This window comes from Pongo abelii, chromosome 5, assembly GCF_028885655.2.
Source record: "Pongo abelii isolate AG06213 chromosome 5, NHGRI_mPonAbe1-v2.0_pri, whole genome shotgun sequence".
Lineage (NCBI taxonomy): Eukaryota > Metazoa > Chordata > Mammalia > Primates > Hominidae > Pongo > Pongo abelii.
Genome location: NC_071990.2, coordinates 68,412,853 through 68,435,002, shown reverse-complemented (window position 1 = coordinate 68,435,002; position 22,150 = coordinate 68,412,853). Strand labels below are relative to the sequence as shown.

The 22,150-nt window shown below is 33.3% G+C and overlaps 1 pseudogene; it reads right to left on the bottom strand.

Moving 5' to 3' along the window:
* Nucleotides 1-6,259: 6,259 nt before the first annotated feature.
* LOC100445079 (histone-lysine N-methyltransferase SUV39H2-like) lies at nt 6,260-7,514 on the bottom strand (annotated as a pseudogene).
* Between the last annotated feature and the right edge of the window lie 14,636 nt (nt 7,515-22,150).

Sequence of the window (22,150 nt, the reverse complement as noted above, 5' to 3'; positions counted from 1 at the left end):
AATTTGACTTTCTGTCTTCCTATTTGAATACCCTTTATTTCTTTTTCTTGCCTTATTGCCCTGGCCGGAACTTCCAATACCATGTTGAATAGGAATGGTGAGAGAGGGCATCCTTTGTCATGTGCCAGTTTTCAAAGGGAATGCTTCCAGCTTTTGCCCCTTTAATATGATATTGGCTATGGGTTTGTCTAGATATTGATGGAACTTATTTTTCTTTTTTGAGACAGAATTTCTCTCTTATTGCCCATGCTATAGTGCAGTGGCCTGATCTCAGCTCACTGCAACCTCCACCTCCCAGGTTCAAGTGATTCTCCTTTCTCTGCCTCCTGAGCAGCTGGGATTACAGGCTCCTGCTATCACGCCCAGATAATTTTATGTATTTTTAGTACAGACAGGGTTTCATCATGTTGACCAGACTGATCTCAATCTCCTGACCTTAGGTGATCCACCCACTGCAGCTTCCCAAAGTGCTGGGATTACAGACATGAGCCACCACTCCCAGTCAAATAAGTAAATATTTTTGGAAATTTAGTGGCAGTTTATTTGAAGCTCCCAACTGATGAAATGCCTATGGAGACAGATTAACTGGGAAACATAAATTTGGCTATGAAAATTATCCATGAAAATAAATGTCTCCATCAACATGGATACATTGATTCAAATAATTATGAATGGTAGAGGAAAAAGAGTACATAATCTGGACAAAGATTATCATAAATTCAGTCACAAATAATTGAACAAATATCAAAGTATATGGTCACAAGTAACATGCTTAACAGAGAGAATTTATATCCCTACTCATGGTTCAAATTCTATTATTCATCTAGTAGTTAATTGGCATATTATTTTATATGTTGCAGAAAATTGTGGAATATCTATAAAATGTAATGAGGAGATAATATCCAAGGTCAGATGTGTAGCAGGCAAGAAGAAGTTACAGCTGCTGAACTGTGATCAATTTCTTCCATGATTGGTAGGTAGGCGAACACTTTGGGAAAAATAAAAAAGGCTAGTAACCTTGCATAATCAATTTCAATTTCCTTGTAAATATGATTTTTGAACTTCTTGGTAAATAGACTAATGATACTAGTCATTGTCTATGTAATGACCTTAACAAGATGTCTCTGGATTCAAATTTCTTAAGTAAATAATTTATGGAGAATGTTACAAAAACAACTCTCTGGGTTATACGACACAGATGTTTTGTAACTGAAATCCTCCTTGCTATATGTGGCACCTAAAGCTGGAATAGCAACCCCTTCTCTTTTCCTGGGGCAGAAAGCCCTTGTCTTATGTGGCAATCAAGGGCCTAGAGAGCCACATGGGATGATCCAAGTCTCTCTCTCTATTTTGTCTGAATTCCTGACTGCTTGATTCTAATGTATTAGTAAAGTTCCATACTGTGTAAATTAACTTGGGTGATTCTAGATTGGATTTTTTGGGGTTCTGAAAACATTGATTTGCTGAAAAAAATCTGTTTAAGATAAAATTGGTGTTTGGATTATAAACAGCTGTTATTGTACATGAATTTTGAAATTTTATTTCATTTTTCTATTTTTTTTTCATGGATATCTAGTGTTGTTATATTCTTATGTCCTGCCTTGCCTCTAAGAGCATAACATGAGCAAATTGGAGTTGGGTTAACCCAATGGTGGAGGTGTGAAAGGGGAGATGCTCTGGAGAAGATGGTAGAATCCACTGATTGAGAGAAGCAGACTCCAAACAGGCACCCGAGTAAAAGATTTTTGGCTTGCCCGGAACAGGATAAGAAAATTGAGAGGTGGAAATGCTTTTATATATGTATTGTGGAACATTAATTTCACTGTGGAATCAATAGTTTCACTTGAAAATGTGAAAGGTTCTCACTGTTAAAGTTAATGGAGCAGAAATAAATTTGAAGTACTTCATATTGCTAGCATTGTGGTGTTATATGGCATACATCACATGACCATTACACAGTGAGCTTGGATAGACAAATGCCTTCGCATTAATCAAGATGGGAACTAGAAGATTAAAATTTTGTTCTAGAGCTTTGTGTTCTTGAAGAAAATTAATGATTTTCTTCTAATTTTCAGTTTCTGAGTCATCTGTGGCTAAAACATATATGCCATTGTTTGAAGTAAAAATGCATGTTAGATCGATGAGAAGAAGGAGGAAAAAATAAAAGAAAAACTCGAGGTTTAGGTAAGATACTTGACACTCAAGTTTCTTCCTTCATGGGCACAGCTATATTCTTGGTTTAAAACAGTCTGAATTTTAAGCCCAATAGATAAAAAGTAATAACAATAAATGTGGAAAATTTGGCTTCTAGGAAGAGTATAAAGTTCCTTCTTCTCCCTTCTGTTATTCATTTTTTCTCAAATACAGGTCAGATTCAGTGAATGATAAATATTGGGCACAATTTCTCCAAAAATCTATCATTCTTCATCTCTCTTTGCAGAATCTCTGTACCATCCACTTGAGCAATAATATAAGAGGATATCAGACTGCCCTTTACTGTTTGAGAAGAAACTTCATACTAAGGAAAGTTTGGGGAATAGATATGATTGATACTTCCGTGTATTTCACTGCATTTTTTCTCCTTGATGTCTTTTGCCTTTGGTTGCCTTCCTTTAGTATGTCAGTCTAGAGAGTCTGCATTCAGGATCCAGAAACCACTCAACACATTTCTGCCAACTGCACTCAGTGACTGCTTAACGATTGTTGACTAAATCAAGGTACTATGCCTTACTCTAAAAACAGGGAGATTTTTGTTTTACATAACCTTTCTAAAAGTCTCTTTTGCAAGTCTGTGGCAGAAGAAAGCAAGTGGTCAGGGATTTTGGCTTTTGGGATTGTGGTTCTCAGCCAAATATTATTTTATTCTGACTAACACTCACATTGTGCTTTATTACCACCTATGACTTCATTCATTGATTTGACTGGGCATCGCAGGGTGAATAAGTGAAACATTACTCCTGTATTTTTGAAAACATTATATCATTTTATGAATATTTGGAAATGTCAGGGTGAGTGCCCCTTGTGTAATACTTTCTTTTCTTGGTAGCAAATAATAATAATAATAATAATCCATGCAGATATACCTGTTAGTTGGGAATGAAGCCAAATCATTGATTTAAGATTTCATCATGAGCAGATGCTGCTAGAGGTCTCCCTTGCTTCAATTATTATGAAAATCATGTCTTTAAAAGAAGCATCATGTCTCTTAAATCAACTTTAGTTGGTGGTGATAACACAGTCATAAAGTTTATCCTTTGAGTAAAGAAAGGGTAAGAAATTGTGAATTCTGTCTTTTATAAGAAGATGCCAGTTTGCTATAATATCTATTCAAGTCCCTAGATTCATCAAATGTGTAGAGTTAGCATTTGAAACTTATAATGAACAGTCACACTTCAATTGCAGTGTAGCAAGTGGGAGAGAAAAAATAATGTCAATTATCTGCTTTATTTCAACAAGACTTTAAAATATGTTGTAGTTGCTGACTCTGTTTTTCTAGTAACCCTGGGTTATCAGAGATGAAAATAAGAAAAATTTACACCTGGGTAATTGTTTGGGTTACCAAAATGACTACTAATATTAGATTGGTGCAAATGTAATTGTGGTTTTTGCCGTTACTTTTGCACCAACCTAGTAATAAAACCAGCGATTCAATTCCAAATAATACAGGTTTAATTTCTGCTAATTAATACCAAAACATTATCTAAATTCTTTAAACCAAAATGTGTTGGGACACATAACATCTCTAGAACATTTATGGCTCTTCACAACATTTTTTTCTATTAATTTTTTTATTTTAGAAATAAGTCAAGCTGGGTGCAATGGCTCACGCCTGTAATCTCAAAACTTTGGGAGCACAAGGTGGGTGGATCACCTGATGTTAGGAGCTCAAGACAAGCCTGACCAACATGGTGAAACCCTATCTCTACTAAAAACACGAAAATTAGCTCGGCATGGTGGCTTGTACCTGTAGTCCCAGCTATTTGGGAGGCTGAGGCAGGAGAGTCACTTGAACCCAGAGGTAGAGGTTGCAGTGAGCCAAGATCGCACCACTGCACTCCAGCCTGGGGACAGAGAGAGATTCTGTCTCAAAAAATAATAATAATAAAATAAATTAAAAAATAAGTCAAGACATATCCCCCTCCTTTTATTCAGTTTCATCTTTCTCACTGGTTGAGGAAGATAAATTTCTATCAAAAGATAGATTTCTACTACTTCAGATTCAATAGTTTTAAGTGCTAAATTTTCTTTATATCCATATATCTCATTCATGGAGAAGGTAAAAAACTGAGAAACTCAAAACCAATTTCATTTAAATCTCATTGAACTGTGTATTTATTTGTTTAGGATGCCTTTAAATTATGACTTATGATGAGCTGATTGAAAACTATTTTATAAATATTTGAGTTCTACTACCTTTTGGTCACATTTTAGGTACTGATGGGTATCACAGTAAACAAAAGAGCCATACATATTTGTTCTCATGGAACTTTTATTTATGATTTTGGTTGGAGGCAAAAAATCAAATAAATAAGATACATAATTGCAGGTAATAGGTGTTCAATACTACGGGAAAAAATAAAGGAGTATGGGGAAAAAGAAGTTCCACAAGAATGCCATTATAGATAGGATAGGAAAGTGAATTTTGACAAGAGATGTGAAGAAAGCTGCAATTATCTGAGAAAAATGTATGTCAGGTACTGATAACATCAAGGGAAAAGGCAGAAGCACTGAATGTAGCTGAAGTGCAATGAACTTGAAGAAAATCAGGAGGTTAAGAAAGAGAAGAGGCCAGGAGCTTAATCACATAGTTCATTGTAAACCATGGGGGAGACTGAATTTTACCCCGATGTGATGAGAAAATAGTACAGATTTTGAGTAGGGAAGCAACATAATTTGATGCATTTCTGGCATTTCCATTTTATGATAATAGCCATAAATGTTATTACATGCACATAAAAAGTAGAATAATGGATGAAGTTGGTTGAGCAAATAATATTTAAAATTTTAAAATTTTGTCTAAAAAAAATTTCGAAACAATTTAGAGTTTTTTTTTTTTTTTTTTTTTTGGACAGTTTATCACTCTCTCACTCAGACTGGAGTACAATGGTGCAATGGTTCACTGCAGCATCGAACTCCTGGGCTCCTGGGCTCAAGCGATCCTTCCACCTCAGCTTCCTGAGTAGTTGGTACTACCAGTGAGTGCCACCATGCCTGGCTATTATTATTGTTTTCGTAAAGACAGATTCTCACTATGTTGTCTCGGCTTGTATCAAACTACTGGCCTCAAACAGTCCTCCCACCTCAGCCTCCCACAGTGGTGGGATTATAGGCCTGCCTGAGCAATGAGCCTGGCCAGTGAGAGAGATTTCATGTGTAGTTCCTTAAAATTGTATGCCATAAAATTCTCTCACAGACTAATTTGTGATTTTGAGGATGCAAATCATCTATATTTACTATGTCTCCTCTTAAAAGCATTGATTAAAATACATATATATAAACACACATATGTATTATGTATGTTATATATAAAATGTTTTCCATATATAAATATATTAAACTTCTTTGGAATATGTATAGGAAATAAATACTATCCAAAACCACAAAATATTTTAATAGCAATTACATTTTACATAGATCTCATAAAATATATTTTGAAAGATAAAAATCTAAAAAAAATTAATAAAATTATATTTTAGATAGTTTTTTTAACTAAAAAGTTTTACATTTAATGTCTTACCTTAAGTTTATATGTCATTGAGATGCCAATGTTTTAATGAAGAAGTAGAAAATAGAGTATAAAATTCAATATCACCTATTTGTCTGAAATAAAAGTACAGTGAGTATTAAATAAGAATGACAATATAGTAACAATAACATAACTTGTAGATTTTCCCAAATTGAATTAACTCTATTTATCTGAGTTCAAGGAGTATGGAAAATTGAATGTTTGATCGCTTAGCAATTATTACATTATCAGTTTAACACTATTCAAACACTACAGAAGGCATTTCTTTATTCACATTGACTTCTTAACTAAGTGTGCATATGCTGAGCTATAAATAGTTTTTTTTCCACGTTTAGTCTCCAAGCACTAAATATGTAGACTTCAGATTAGTCTATGCAACCCAGTGGCCCTCTCTCCAGAGGCATCAGTAATGCATTTGGTAAATGCCTTGAACCATGAATTGTAAATTAACATCGTTACAATCTTGATAATATGAAAAAAGAGTTCCAAATACTTATTTTTTAAATGATAACATTAGAAAAAAGAAACAAACAAACTACAATTATCATCATTTCTATTTCCTGAAAATTCATTTGAGGCAACCTCTGCAAGTCACAGCTCCACATTTACATACAGTTCTGACCCTCTTTTTGGCTGAGCTGTGGTTAATACGCTCTGAAGATATATCCCCAGAACCTTTTGTTTGATTGTCAAAAATCAACTCTTCTCCAGCATTTACAGTTCTCATGGAACACAGAGCTATTTAGGGAAGGCCAGTGTCAAGTTATCAATGAAAACATTGAACATCTGAAGTTTTGGGTCACTGCTATGATTCACAAAATGAGATACAGTTCCATATTGAACTGCATCCTCTGTGAATTCATCAGATTCATAGTCCAGATCCTTTGTTGTCATATAACTGCCCTCATCTTTCAGCTTCATCACTTGTGATTACCTTTCCAACTTATTCCATGACAAAACTCATTCTTTTAATCTTCACATGGGTTTTTACACCCCAGCCATGGTCGTTGATACTGTGAAAGATGCAAAGTGAATTACTGTGTGCCTTTTTGTACAATCCTATTGGTAAAGTGAGGTCCACATTGACAGCTTGAGATGCATTTATAGGTGGGAGTAACAGGTGGGATTTTAATTTGTTGGTTTTTACTATAAGCCAAAAGAATTACAGCTTCAGCAGGACATTTTTCAAAGAAGCGATCTGTGCATGAACAACCAAAGGTAGCTTCATTTACTAAGCTGATTCCAGGAGCTGGTTTGTATTCATCAATATAGCAGAAGTCTGAAGGTGGGCCTTCTAAGTGAACCCTATTTTCAACAAATATCACTCCTTTATTATTCTGTCTTCTGCTGAGTTCATCTTGCCATCTCTGCAGAACTATCCTTTGTTTGGCCTTCTTTACAATGTACTCGGCAATGGCAGATTTCGAAGCTGTGTTATTGTCTTTTGGAGTTATTGCTTTCCCTTTATTTACCTGAAATAAATAATTATGCTCACTATTAAAGAATTGCTGAAACAGTCACAGTCCCTTGAGATTTTGCAAAGGCTCCTAAGTATTTGTAGAATCTAGCCATCATTTTCATTTTACAAGATAAAATTCCACATTCTTCACTGCCTTGTAGTCACACAAGTAGTCCACCAATAGATTGGTGATTCCAATCTATTTACATGTGTGCTTTTCTTTTCTGCATATTTCCGGAAGAATATCAAGTGTAACTAGCCAAGGCACCATACCAAGCTCGTTTGTGCCTTACCCCCAGCTGCTGCCATCTTGTGGATATTTCATTCAAGGTCTAACAGGATAGCTCAGGTGACCTAATGCCCACCCTTGCTCAGCCCTGTGAGACTTGGGGCCAATGCTGAGGGTCTGGTACCTGAGCATCTTGACATCACTGGAGGCCCACCTGGGCCACAGTGTCCCAATACTGTATTGTTTTAATAACTACTTTACTAGACACTTACTATATGTCATCATCTCTCAGCATGGTACATATATTATTTAATATCTAACACTCTTTGTGTAGGCACTGTTATCTCCACTTTTCAGACAAGGAACTTGAGACTCAGATACAGTAAAATAATTAACCACAACTTGCTCAGATAATTAACATCATGGCTAAGTAGCAAATCAAGTTGTGGGTGATTGAAACACAAAATCTTAAGCACTACACTGTAATGCCTGGCATAGGAATCCATACTATGTATCATAAGCAATATCCTAAGATCATGATATTATATAGATAAATTTGACAATCTTACTCTTTAGTATTGGTATTTTTGTATGACAAAGACATCTACTCCACATAGAACAAATTATATCATTGGGTGATTTTCTTGAAAAGTTAACCTAATCTATATAATTGAGGGCTGTATGTATGTAACTAAACTCCACTGGATTAACTCTGCACATTTGGAATTTATTTGAAAATATTTAGCTTTCAACGTTTATTTGTTTCATCTAAGGAGAATATCTCTCTGTCCAATGCCTTACACGATATGAATTATATTATGTGCCACCAAGGACTTTTGTTCACTCCCAAACATTGATATACCATTAATTAAAAATTAGAAAAATCAAAAATGTTAATTAAAAAATTATTTTTTGGCAAAGTGAACTGTTTAGGGAAACTCTTTGTACTTGTTCTTTCTTCCAATAATACATAGTTTTTTATTGCAAAGATGATGGAAGAATAACCTTAGAACAGCAAAGATTTGGCTGTATCATCTGATAAGAAATATAAAACATGTATTAAGTAATAATAGAATATTGCAATACATCTCCCATGCTGTATCTTTATGAATCTTTGCCCCTCCTTTATATATTTAAGCACCCAGTAATTTTATTCTTCAATAATCAAAGATGTCTTAATATAACTACTTTTTTTAATTTAATGCCTTAAGTTAAATCCCTTATATTTAATGGGTATTCATATATGTATTTCAATTAATTGTTCCATTTTGTAGTTGTTACCACCTTATAAATGAACAAAGCATTTTACATTTTTTTTTCATTTTTAGGTGAAAACAAGAATAATTAAAAATAAAATGACACGTTTATTAAGCTCCAATGAAATGACATTTATTTTGACTGAAATACAAAATTCTTTATCATGTTGTCCCAGCTTTTTTTCCCTAGCTTTCTTGCCACTATCTTTTGCAAAGCATTATAGGGTCTTATAACATGACTTTGTTCTTTCCCAAATGCTCAACACATGCTCATGCTTCAGGCCTTCATGAGTTTGTTTCTCTTCATGATGTTCCTTATCTTGGAGTGCCTTCTTTACCTGTTAAAATTTTATTCGTGTTTAAGCTGATTTATCCTCAGTCTTTCTTCAAGGAGAACTTATCACTCATTAATTCATTCTGATGAAATTTGAAAAATAGATTTATTTTCTGATTCATTTATCCAGTTACTTATCAAATTCTTTATAAGTGCTAGCTACAGTGGGAAATTGAATGGTTAATAGAATATTCATAAATGCTGACTTTACACAATCTTTGTAATACATTTATATTACACGTGTTTTGTTATGATGTCGTATTTTTCTATCCCTCTCCCAAGAGGTGATGAAAGGATAGAGAGGCTACGGAGTAGAGTTTTTTGCTTATCTTTGTATCTTCAGCACTGAGCACTGCTATCTAATACATTTTTTAAATGTTTAAAGATGAATACATAGCAGCTTTTAAGTTGAATATATCTGAAAAATAAGGAAGTGAGAAGCAAAACTTAGATTTTCTAAATCCTATACTGTCAACTGTATTGTAATGGCTCCAATAAGAATTCACTAGGAATAATAATCATTCTACTAATCTCTCTGTGATTCAACCATTTTTTGTTTTTAATGGATGAAATTCGCTGATTGCTTTCAAGCATCAAATTAGTGTCAAGTGTAAACTAGGCATATAAGTGAGGTGTTGCTAGTCCCTTTATTTGTTTTGAATACATTGCTAAAGAGTCCACAAATTGGGGACAATCATTATGGATGGTCAATTGGTTTAATATGTGGTTTAATAGTCTAAACCACATAATGGTTTAATAGTCTAAACCATATAATGGTTTAAAAGTCTAAACCGAGAGACGTTAGAAATTCTTTTAACCAAAGACAAAACTAGATCTATATAGAAAGGGTCAATAAACAGAGCACATTGATATGGTTTGACTGTGCCCCCACCCAAATCTCAACTTGAATTTTATCTTCCAGAATGCCTATGTATTGTGGGAGGGACCCAGGGGGAGGTAATTGAAACATGGGGGCCTGTCTTTCCAGTGCTATTCTTGTGATAGTGAATAAGTCTCACGAGATCTCATGGGTTTATCAGGTGCTTCTGCTTTTGCTTCCTCCTCATTTTCTTTTTCTGCTGCTGTGTAAAATGTGCATTTCACCTCCTGCCATGATTCTGACACCTCCCCAGCCATGTGAAACTGTTAAGTCCAATTAAACTTTTTTCTTTCCAGTCTTTGGTACGTCTTTGTCAGCATCATCAAAACAGACTAATACAAACATAAATTATAACTAAAAGAAAATGCCCTCCCCATAAAAAATCCTCTGCAATACCAAAAGAAGTCAATATGTGTGTCTTCACATTTGAATACAGCACATGATTACAAAGATCATAAAGATAATTTTAAAGCTTTTTATATGAACTAGGAAGCTGTGTCTTTTCAGTTACAAGCAAAGGATTACTGAACACTGAAGAGTCTCAATATTATATGTAAGCTATAATTATGTGCCTGTGATATTGGCTTATGCTAGTTTTTGTTGTATTAGGTAACAAAAACTTCAAACATGTCTCCAAAATGATGGCAATAATCTTTCCAGTCATCAGATTAAGATAAAAGTCTGTAAGAAAAATGTGTCTACTGATCTAATATATAGATAAAATTTGAAAGAGACTAAAGATAGTAAATGGGAAAAACAAAAGCGTTTCAGTACCAGAATGGCTTGAGAACTGGCCGACATTAAAGACAAGGAAAGGTAATTTCTTTTGAAAAAATTGTAAGTTCTTCTACTGTAACTTTTTTAAGCTTTTTAAAATTATTATTACACTTTAAGTTCTGGGATACACGTGCAGAACATGCAACTTTGTTACAAAGGTGTACACATGCCATGGTGGTTTGCTGCACCCATCAACCTGCCATCTACATTAGGTATTTCTCCTAATGTTATCCTTCCCCTTGCCCCCCAACCCCTGACAGGACCCCAGTATGTGTGATGTTCCCCTCCCTGTGTCCATGTGTTCTCATTTTCAGCTCTGACTTATGAGTGAGAACATGTGGTATTTGGTTTTCTGTTCCTGTTAGTTTGCTGAGAATGACGGTTTCCAGCTTCATTCATGTCCCTGCAAACGATATGGGTTTTTTTTTATGGATGCATAGTATTCCATGTTGTATATGTGCCACATTTTCTTTATCCAGTCTATCATTGATGGGTTGGTTCCAAGTCTTTGCTATTGTGAACACTGTTGCAATAAACATACATGTGCATATGTCTGTATAGCAGCATGACTTATAATCCTTTGGGTATATACCCAATAATGGGATTGCTGGGTCAAATGGTATTTCTAGTTCTAGATCCTTGAGGAATTGCCACACTGTCTTCCACAATGGGTGAAATAATTTATACTCCCACCAACAGTGTAAAAGCATTCCTATTTCTCTACATCCTCTCTAGTATCTGTTGTTTCCTGACTTTTTAATGATCACCTTAGTGACTACTGGGTAAATAATGAAATTAATGCAGAAATAAATAAGTTATTTGAAACCAATGAGAACAAAGACACAACGTACCAGAATCTCTGGGACACAGCTAAAGCAGTGTTTAGATGGAAATTTATAGCACTAAATGCCTATAAGAGAAAGCAGGAAAGATCTAAAATCGACACCCAAACATCACAGTTAAAAGGAGTAGAGAAGCAAGAGCAAACAAATGCAAAAGCTAGCAGAAGACAAGAAATAACTAAGAACAGAGCAGAACTGAAGGAGACAGAGACACGAAAAACCCTTCAAAAAATCAATGAATCCAGTAGCTGTTTTTTTGAAAAGATTAACAAAACAGATAGACCGCTAGTTAGTCTAATAAAGAAAAGAGAGAATAATAAAATAGACAAAATAAAAAATGATAAAGGGGATATCATCACTAATCCTACTGAACTACTATAATTTATTGAAAATGTTTAGTTTACATAAATATTACAATTCATGGTTCATGAATAAATTATTTTTCAGGACAGTATCGTTTTTGCAATAGCACTCACCTACTTCATTTCAGGCACCATGGGCTATGTAAAAGCGATACTATGGCAATATTCTCTTTTGCGAGTATAAATTCTCCAAAGCTTTCACCTTACCTCTCCATTCCACTAAACTCAAACCTCATTACTTATATTCTTACTCTATCTTGTATTTGATGCATAATGTTGGATCCTGATTAGGACAACTTCTTTCTATGATTATAGCATTAATCTTTAGGTGGTGCCATAGATAATGAGTAGCTCTTTGCCACACTTCCTTCCTAAATTCCTTTCCTTAAGAATGACATTCATAACAGTCTTCTTTAAGCCTCTCTAAGAGCACAGGTATTACTACCTTTGATTTCAATATATGTTGACTTGATAAAATAAAATTTTCATTAATAGAAAAAAAGAAATGTAATCCTAAAATGTTCCCCAGTAATGTGTTGTGAATAAATATAAAGGAGTATGGTAGAAAGAAAGAATGAGGTAGAGGAAACAGAGGCAAATCAGTACAGGTAAGAAGAGTAAGGGAAGACATGCATCAAACAATTCACTCATATTACACGCATGTATTCCTGCATAGAGTTAGGTCTTTGGATGATATTAACTATTGTGGAATTTAATTTCTTGGAAGTCTGACATCATAGTTTTTAAAGCTGTTTTGTATTTTTATTGATTTATTATTTTTCTATTTTGTTCGTTATCAAGTCTATATTTACATATCCAAATCTAGCAGCCAACATTTTTGGATTTCAGGTAAGTTATATAAGGTCTCAATAAAATGTGAATAATAATAAATTACCCAGCAGGGGATATATTATAAATAAAATGACATATATAAATTCCCAGTAAATATACTTGGAAACATTTAATACTTATCTATTATTATTTTAAAATTAGTATCATCAACATTATCATCATTATGCTATTATTATTGTTATGAAACATTTTTAAGAAACCATCCTTGACCATTCTATTTAAGTAGCGTTGCTTTTAATTTAGTTTGTATTACATAAAGGCATATTCTTTATAGCATCTTATTGCAAATGCAAATAACCTGGTTCTTCTGTTTAATATTTATAATATACCTCTTCATCCTTTCCATGTTGCCATTAGTCTATCTTATTCATTTTTTAAAGCTTAAAAGAGATTCTCAGTACATCTGAATAAAATGATGTGACTATTAATAAGTAATGTTTATTCACAACTTAATACATACCCACCCTAATTCTATAACATTTTATATATTTTTAATTTATTTTACTTAAAACTATCTTATCTCCTTTTTTATTTTATAAAAATTTAGACTTGTAGAAGATAAATGAATTTCCCATTGAATTCCCATTAATAATTTGGAAGGCCAGAATATGAACTCACCTCACGATCAGTCTCAAAGATTCTTTGAGTATTCTGCTATAAATCCTCCTATACTGCCTTTATGCTAATTTCATAGCTATAATCAAGTTACCATTTCAAATGTTCATGCCATGGCAAAAACTAAGAAATTATCATACAAATAAACTAAGGAAAACTTAACATATGCATGTACGCTTTCCTAGTATTTATTCAAAATTAATTTTCCCTTTTATTCTGTCTGAGAACTAAATGACCAAGAAGCAAATGTTCAAAAATAGTGTCCCTCAAGTTTGGTAGATGTTATCAATGAAATAGTAAGGGAAAAAGAAACAAAATTGAAAATCAAAGATTAGTATTAAAACACAACCAAATAAAAGCACTTTCAATGTGAATTTGATTTTATGTTATTTGTGGTTGAATGATATTTGGGTTTAATTAAATTTACCTTTTAGACACCTAGACGTAGACTTAAAGTTCATATCGACTGAATCTCTTGTAGGTTTTGTTTGTATTTTGTGAAAGAGTGCCATAATTACTTCAAGATAGTCCATGAGAGTGGACTGATTACCTTCCTTTTTATGTCCAAATGTTGTATAATTATTAACTGGTATACAATAAAATGATTAAGCAAATCAATAATCTTTTGAAACTAACATCAATTTGAACTAGTTCCCACAGTTTGAAGTAGTTCTTTGAAAGTTTTCGAAACAACAACGTGTCATAAGACTTACATTTAAATGATGAAAGAATCTTGTGCCTTTTACTACATTTTTACTAAATCTTTGTGATAGTACATATATGGTAATATTCAGAGCCAGAAAGAAAAATGTAAGTTAGAAAAGAGGGAAGAAATGACTTTTATAATTATCATTTTTCTCATCAAGTGTTCATAATATTTAAGAAATTAGAACACAGCTATTAAAGCAGTACTCAGATTTTTTATTTTGTTTTCCAATCTGCCAAATTAATCTGCATGAATATTTGCATATCTGTATGTGTTTATCTATTTGTATCTTAGTCATCTTTGGAAGAATAAAATTATTTTCTTTGGCACATATTAATCTAATTTTTATTTCTATATTATCTATTAAGTAGACAAGGTAAAAATAAAATTCATTTTGGCAATAACTGAAGAGGAAATTATATTAAATTATTAGAAATTTTTTGTATATGTTTTCACGATTTTGCTACATTTTGAGTAGCAGAAAGGAACCATATAGATAGATACTACTATACATATATATGTTTACATACACATACATACATACACAGAGAGAGAAAGACAGAGACAGAGAATACTAAGCTAAATCACCCACTAGTGCCTATAATAGGTCCTCAATGAATAAGTATTTAGAAACCTGAGATATGATGGACATTTCTGGCTACATAAAGGCAAGCAAAAATATCAGTATCAAAAGAATAAATATTTGAAAAAAGAGTAAAATAAATATTTAACTCAAAGTCAAAAAACAAATCTTTACTGAAAGTAGATCTAATGACTTAGAGCATTAATATCAAAATATACTGCTCAGTTTATATTTACATAATAAGTAATTTATAGTCAATACATTGGGAAGAATAAATCAAATAAACAATAATTTGGAGCAATTTGATTACAGCCTTTCAAGGAAGCTTAGAAGAATAATTTAGGTTTGATTTATGTGCTAGAGGTTTGAGTTAGCTTTTAGCCGTCCCTTTACTACCAGAGTTGGTTTCGAACACAGAATTATAGAACACTCTCTCATTTGATAGGTTTTTTGGTAGAATGAAATGTTATCACTTACTTTTATATGCAAATTTGTATTCTAGCTTTTGCTTCATCAGAGTTAGCAGGGAAAATGAATGTAACAACAAAAGGCTAACATCCAGCACTCACATCTCACTGCTGCTGCAGTAAAGTTGATTCATTTAAAATGGAAATCTATACCGGAGTTTGCACTACTTTCTTTAAATCTTTCACTTACCAAGTAGTTGCATACATTTTATATCTAAATGCTGTAGGGCTTACCTACTTAGGAATAGCTGTTTGTTTAAAATATAGTGGTGATTGAATAGCTAGAAGCCATAACATTTGTCCGGCAGAATAAAACATCTCAAGAGAAAGAAACTGCTTATATGGCTGTAGGGCTATATCAGACACAAAATACACCTTTCTAGCGGTTGCCTCTGAGCTGGTCAATGGCAGAATTATGTTTTTAAAAAGGCCAGTGCACACAAATGTTCTTTGTAATATTTGATTTAAAAAAATATAAATTGATGAGTAAATTTTGTGTTCTAGATAACAATTAGCTCAATATCTAACTATGTCTAGCCTTATCTTGAGAATATGTATTATGGTAACACAAGTACTTTTCCCTCCATATATTTTTAGGGCAAATTTGCTCCATATGTTATTAAGCCAAAGTTTTTCAGTATTAGTGTTCCTCACAGTTTTTCAGAGTAGAAACTATTTTCTATTTAGAATGCCTTCAGAAGCCTGAGGCTTGAAAGCACTTGCCTAGTCAACAACTTATAAAAATAATACAGCCTTCAGATCTCTGCAAAGTCACAATAGATGAAATATGTTTACACTGGAAAGAGAAAATCATGCTTTGGTCCAGATTCTTCTGGGATCAATGAGTAAGCAATAATTATATACTCAAAGATAGTTTACCAAACAGAGTTATAAACAAATGCTAATGTTAATGGGTTGTAAGGGAATTCAAGCAAGAACCAGTCCTGATGGGATTTAATTATTTACTTAGAACAGAAAAGGTATGGGAGGCCCTGAAGTTGAGCAACCTCAGAGGCTATTAGTCTAGTTATACAAATTAAAGATCATTTCAAGTTTATTATCGAGAAGGAAATGTTGTTGTTGGTGTTTTCTAATGGTTTAACTTACAATCTCTTTCCTTTGTCTTCTTTTTACTTTTCCAAGAGGATCTCTCATCCATTCTCATGATTCTGATACATCTAATTCAGATAAGTCTCCAAGTTCTACATATTCTATGACATCGTGAATGTTATGGAAGACTACAGAGGTGAAATGCCATTTTCATCACATCTTATCAAGCATATCAACTATTCACCTGTTGTGTCACACCTGAATTATCACTTTTGTCAAGTTTCCCCACTGTAAAGTTCTTTTTGTTCCTCTTTCCATTATATGATCTCTGGAAGGGATTCACTATGTGACTTCTAATGGGTCCTAGAAAATTTGTTGTTTTTCAGTTTGTTGGTTTTTTGGTTTTTTTTTCTTGTTATATGGACAAGAGTCTCAAATTATGAGATTTTCTTCATACTGGAATCCTGAAATCTCAGAATGCCTTTTAAAAGTATAAATCAGATAATGTCTTTCTCATATGCTTACTTTATGACATGGCTATCCCACCTCAGGTTGTTTCTTAAAGTGAAAGGATAACTTTTGTTCATGTAAAAGTCTGTATGCCAATATTTATAACGGCTTTACTAGGAATCACACCGAACTAGAAACAACACAAATATCCTTCAATTTCTGAATTGATAAAAAACCAAAAACAAAGAAAAAAGTGACTGTGCTACAACACTCTTCAACAATGAAAGTAGTGAAGCGCCAGTACAGGAGACAACAAATGCATTATGATAAATTAAAGAGTCCATACACTAATGTCAATATACAATATGATATTATTCATATTATATTGTGTTATAGGCAAAACTATAGGGGCAGACAACAGAATAGTTGTTTATACTGGTTGTGTTTTGGAGGATGGTTTGAAGCAAAAGTGCCTGAAGCCAATTGTTCAGCGTGATGAATTTGTTCTACATCATGATTGTGTTGCCAGTTACATGATTATATGCTTTGCCAAACATTCAGAAATATACACCAGAAAGGATTAATTTTACTCCATGTGAATTATACCTTAATATTATATATTTTTAAAATGAAAAAACCTACTATATTTAACATTATAAAAGTCCAAGCTAGGAAATTTCCTTTCCTAACACTGATTAATTTTAGATCTTACACATGTCATCTCATACATAATGGCTTATGTGGTAGAGAGTCTTTTTATTTGCAGTTCAGTGATTTTCAAGGGTAATATTGATGTTAGATTTTTTTTTTTTACATACTGACTTTAGAATACCATCTCTGAGTACAAGACAACCCTTCTGAAAACAAATAACTAAATATTTTGCATGTCATGATTAGCTTTGAAATGATTACACGGGAAAGGTACCAATCTTAGTTCTGGTGATCTTTAGAAATGGAAAAAATGTCATGATAGGTAAAGAAGAAATAGCCCATAAAAGTGGCCAGAAGGATAAATGTTCCTATTTAAGTAAGGTATTTGAAAATACTTACAGTAGAGTTTATAGTGAGTTTGGCTAATCCAAAATAATTCAGAATTCCTAGAATACAGAATGTGTTTGAAGAAAAGGATAGACATCACTCCTGGAGAAGTAATGAGGCAAGATTTTGACAATTGTCAACGATTTTCTCCTTACTTCTTATCCATAGATTCTTTCCTTTTCTCATTATATTCTCACCATTTTGAAGCCTGAAACAATGATAGAAAGAATTCTGGCTTAGGGGGTCAGAAGGGCCAGGATTTTGTCATGGGCAACTTTATTAATTCACGATCATCTGCTCCAGTACCACTAACTGAAAGAAATGGTTATACATAATAATCTAGTTTATCAAATTCACTTAAACAATTTGGGACTAAAAATAATATTATAAGTTAAATCTGTATCACACAATTTCTAAAATAAGTAATTAAACATTTCTTACAAAAATATTTGAAACCATTTTTGTAGGCAAGCTTATAGATTCTAAAATTCAATTTGAACTTATAAATTAGGATAACTAAATTTTATTCTAATTTCAAATAGCATCCCTGTTGCATTTAAATATAATTACAAAAGATATTAGCATTTTGTTAAAACATTTTCTCTCTGAATTCTCTATTATTTTTATAGCAATTATATATTTTTAAAGAACAAACTGAGACCTTAAAACAGGCAAAACTTAGTTTAGACAGCATTTAACTTTCGTCAGTCATTTTTTAAAATTTTTATTGTTTTAGGAAATACTTCAGATACACATCAATTTGGCATTTACTTTTGTGGCTGCAAATCAATTTTAATTTAAAATTAAGAGCTACACAAAAACAATAAGATATTGGAACTGATTGCAGGATAAATTGCAGCTGTTTCATTTTTAAAATGTGTATATAAGTGAAATAAATGCTTTCAATACCAAGGTTGTCCATTAAGATTTTTTAAGTCTCCTTCCAGAAACATATTTTTTGTTGTTTATATTGACTTCAAGAATCTGACTAATATATAGAAAATGACCTAGTTTTTTAAAAGTATTTTGTATGTAATAGTTTTGTTTTCAGGTTGTTTTTCTGCGGATTAAACATAACAATAATAGACAAAAAGGCAAAAATAAAACATGTTAATTTTTTTAATATTTCCAACTTTTTAAAAATTTTACTTTAAGTTCCAGGATACATATGTAGAAAGTGTAGGTTTGTTACATAGGTATGCGTGTGCCATGGTGGTTTGCTGCACCTGTTGACCTGTCCTCTAAGTTCCCTCCCCTCACTCCCACCCCCAAACAGGTCCTGGTGTGTGATGTTCCCCTTCCCTGTGTCCATGTGTTCTCATTGTTTGACTCCCAATTATGAGTGAGAACATGCAGTGTTTGGTTTTCTGTTCCTGTGTTAGTTTGCTGAGGATGATGGCTTCCAGCTTCATCCACGTCCCTGCAAAGGACATGATTTCATTCCTTTTTATGGCTGCATAGTATTCCAAGGTATATATGTACAACATATTTTTTATCCAGCCTATCATTGATGGGCATTTGGGTTGGTTCCATGACTTTGCTATTGTAAATAGTGCTGCAGTAAACATATGTGTACATGTGTCTTTATAGTAGAATGATTTGTAATCCTTGAGTATATACCCAGTAATGGGATTGCTGGGTCAAATGATACTTCTGGTTCTAGATCCTTGAGGAATCACCATATTCTTTTCCACAATGGTTGAACTAATTTACGTTCCCACCAACAGTGTAAAGCATTCCTATTTCTCACAGCCTTGCCAGGATATATTGTTTCTTGACTTTTTAATAATAGCCATTCTGACTGGTGTGAGATGGTATCCGATGGTGGTTCTGATTTGCATTTCTCAGATCAGTGATGTCGAGCATTTTTCATACGTTTGTTGGTCAAATAAACATCTTCTTTTGAGAAGTGTCTGTTCATACACTTTGCCCACTTTTTGATGGGATTGGTTGTTTTTTTTTCTTATTTCAAATAGCATCCCTGTTGCATATAAATATAATTGCAAAAGATATTAGCATTTTGTTAAAACATTTTCTCTGAATTTTCTATTATTTTTATAGCAATTACATACTTTTAAAGAACAAATTGAGAACTTAAAATATGTAAAACTCAGTTTAGCCAGCATAATCCTGATTCCAAAACAGAGAAGAGACACAACAAAAAAGAAAACTGCAGGCCAATATCCCTGATGAACATGGATGTAAAAATCCTCAATAAAATACTGGCAAACCGAATCCAGCAGAAAGTAAAAAAGCTTATCCACTATGATCAAGTCAGCTTCATCCATGGGATGCAAGGCTGGTTCTACATATGCAAATCGGTAAACATAATCCATCACATAAACAGAACCAAAGACAAAAACCACATGATTATCTCAATAAATGCAGAAAAGGCCTTTGATAAAATCCAACATCTCTGCATATTAAAAACCATCCATAAACTAGGTATTGATGAATGTTATCTCAAAATAATAAGAGCTATTTATGACAAACTCACAGCCAATAACATATTGAATGGGTGTCTGGGCAAAAGCTGGAAGCTTTCTCTTTGAAAACTGGTACCTGACAAGGAAGCTCTCTCTCACCACTCCTGTTAAATGTAGCATTGGAAGTTCTGGCCGGGGCAATCAGGCAAGAGAAAGAAATAAAGCATATTCAAATAGGAAGAGAGGAAGTTGAATTGTCTCTGTTTGCAGGTGACATGATTTTCTATTTAGAAAACCCCATCATCTCAGCCCCAAAACTCCTTAAACTGAGAAGCAAATTCAGCAAAGTCTCAGGATACAAAATCAATGTGCAAAAATCACAAGCATTCCTTTACATCAACAACAGACAAGCAGAGAGCCACATCATGAATGAACTCCCATTTACAATTGCTACCAAGAGAATAAAATACATAGGAATACAGCTAACAAGAGATTTGAAAGGCCTCTTCAAGGAGAACTACAAACCAACTTTTATTCTAAGTTCAGGGGTACACGTGTAGGATGTGCAGTTTTGTTACATAAACATGTGCCATGGTGGTTTGCTGCACAGATCATCCTATAATCTAGGTATTAAGCCCAGCATCCATTAGCTATTCTTCTGGTTCCTCTAGCTCTTCCCATGCCCCACCCCACCCCCAATAAGCCCCAGTGTGTGTTGTTCCCCACTATGTGTCCATATGTTCTCATTATCTAGCTCCTACTAATAAGCAAGAACATGCTGTGTTTGGTTTTCTGTCCCTGTGTTAGTTTGCTAAGAATAATAGCCTACAGCTCCATCTATGGCCCCGAAAAGGACAGGATCTTATTTCTTTTTATGGCTGCATAATATTCCATGGTGTATGTGCACCACATTTTCTTTATCCAGTCTGTCATTGATGGGCATTTAGGTTGATTCCATGTCCTGGTTATTGTGTATAGTGCTGCAATGAACATATGTGTGCATGTATCTTTGTAACAGAAAGATTTATAGTCATTTGGGCATATACCCAATAATGCTATTGTTGGGTCAAATGGTATTTCTGCCTCCAGGTTTTTAAGAAATTGCCACACTGTCTTCCACAATGGTTGGACTAACTTATACTCCCACCAAGAGCGTGAAGGCATTCCTTTTTCTTTACAACCTCACAAACATCTGTTGTTTTTAGACTTTTTAATAACAGCCATTCTGACGGGTGTGAGATGATATCTTATTGTAGTTTTGATTTGTATTTCTCTAATGATCAGTGATGTTGAGCTTCTTTTTTTTCATATGTTTGTTGGCCATATGTATATCTTCTTTTGATAAGAGGAAGAGTATGTTCATGTCCTTTGCCATTTTTTAATAAGGTTGTTTGTTTTTTTCTTGTAAATTTGTTTACATTCCTTATAGGTGCTAGATATTAGGCCTTTGCCAGATGGATAGATTGCAAAAATTTTCTCCCTTTCTGTAGGTTGTCTGTTTACTCTGTTGATATGAATAGTTTCTTTTCCTGTGCAGAAGCTCTTTAGTTTAATTAGATCCTATTTGCCAATTTTTGCTTAACAAAACATTTTTAAATGCATAAATTATGTGTTATCTATCTCTGGGTGCTGCTGGTAATTGCCAGTGGTCTAGTCAGCATTAAAATGTGAATTATGCTATAATGTTTCATATAGATCTGGCTTTCATAATTAAATGTTTGTCAGCAGAGTTATTGGGGCTATTTAATAAAGTCAATGATAAGAATTAGAAAGGCTGGGTTAAATTTCATCATAGCCAAGCACATCCCTTATAAAGTGCTTCTTAAAGGCTACTCTGTTGTATGATCATTTTCAATAATTTTGCTAGGCAATTGTTTCCCAGTTTCAGACAACAACTGTATGAACCCAGAAAGATTATATGTAAGACCTGGCACTATCTCTTTTGATCATTATTAGGAGTTTACATCTTTCTTCTGCATTCATAATAAAATGTCTACATTTATAAAAATATTGCTGTAATAGACTTTTTTATTTTAAAACATTTTTACTTGGAAAAGTATAAAGATTGCTGTCTTTAA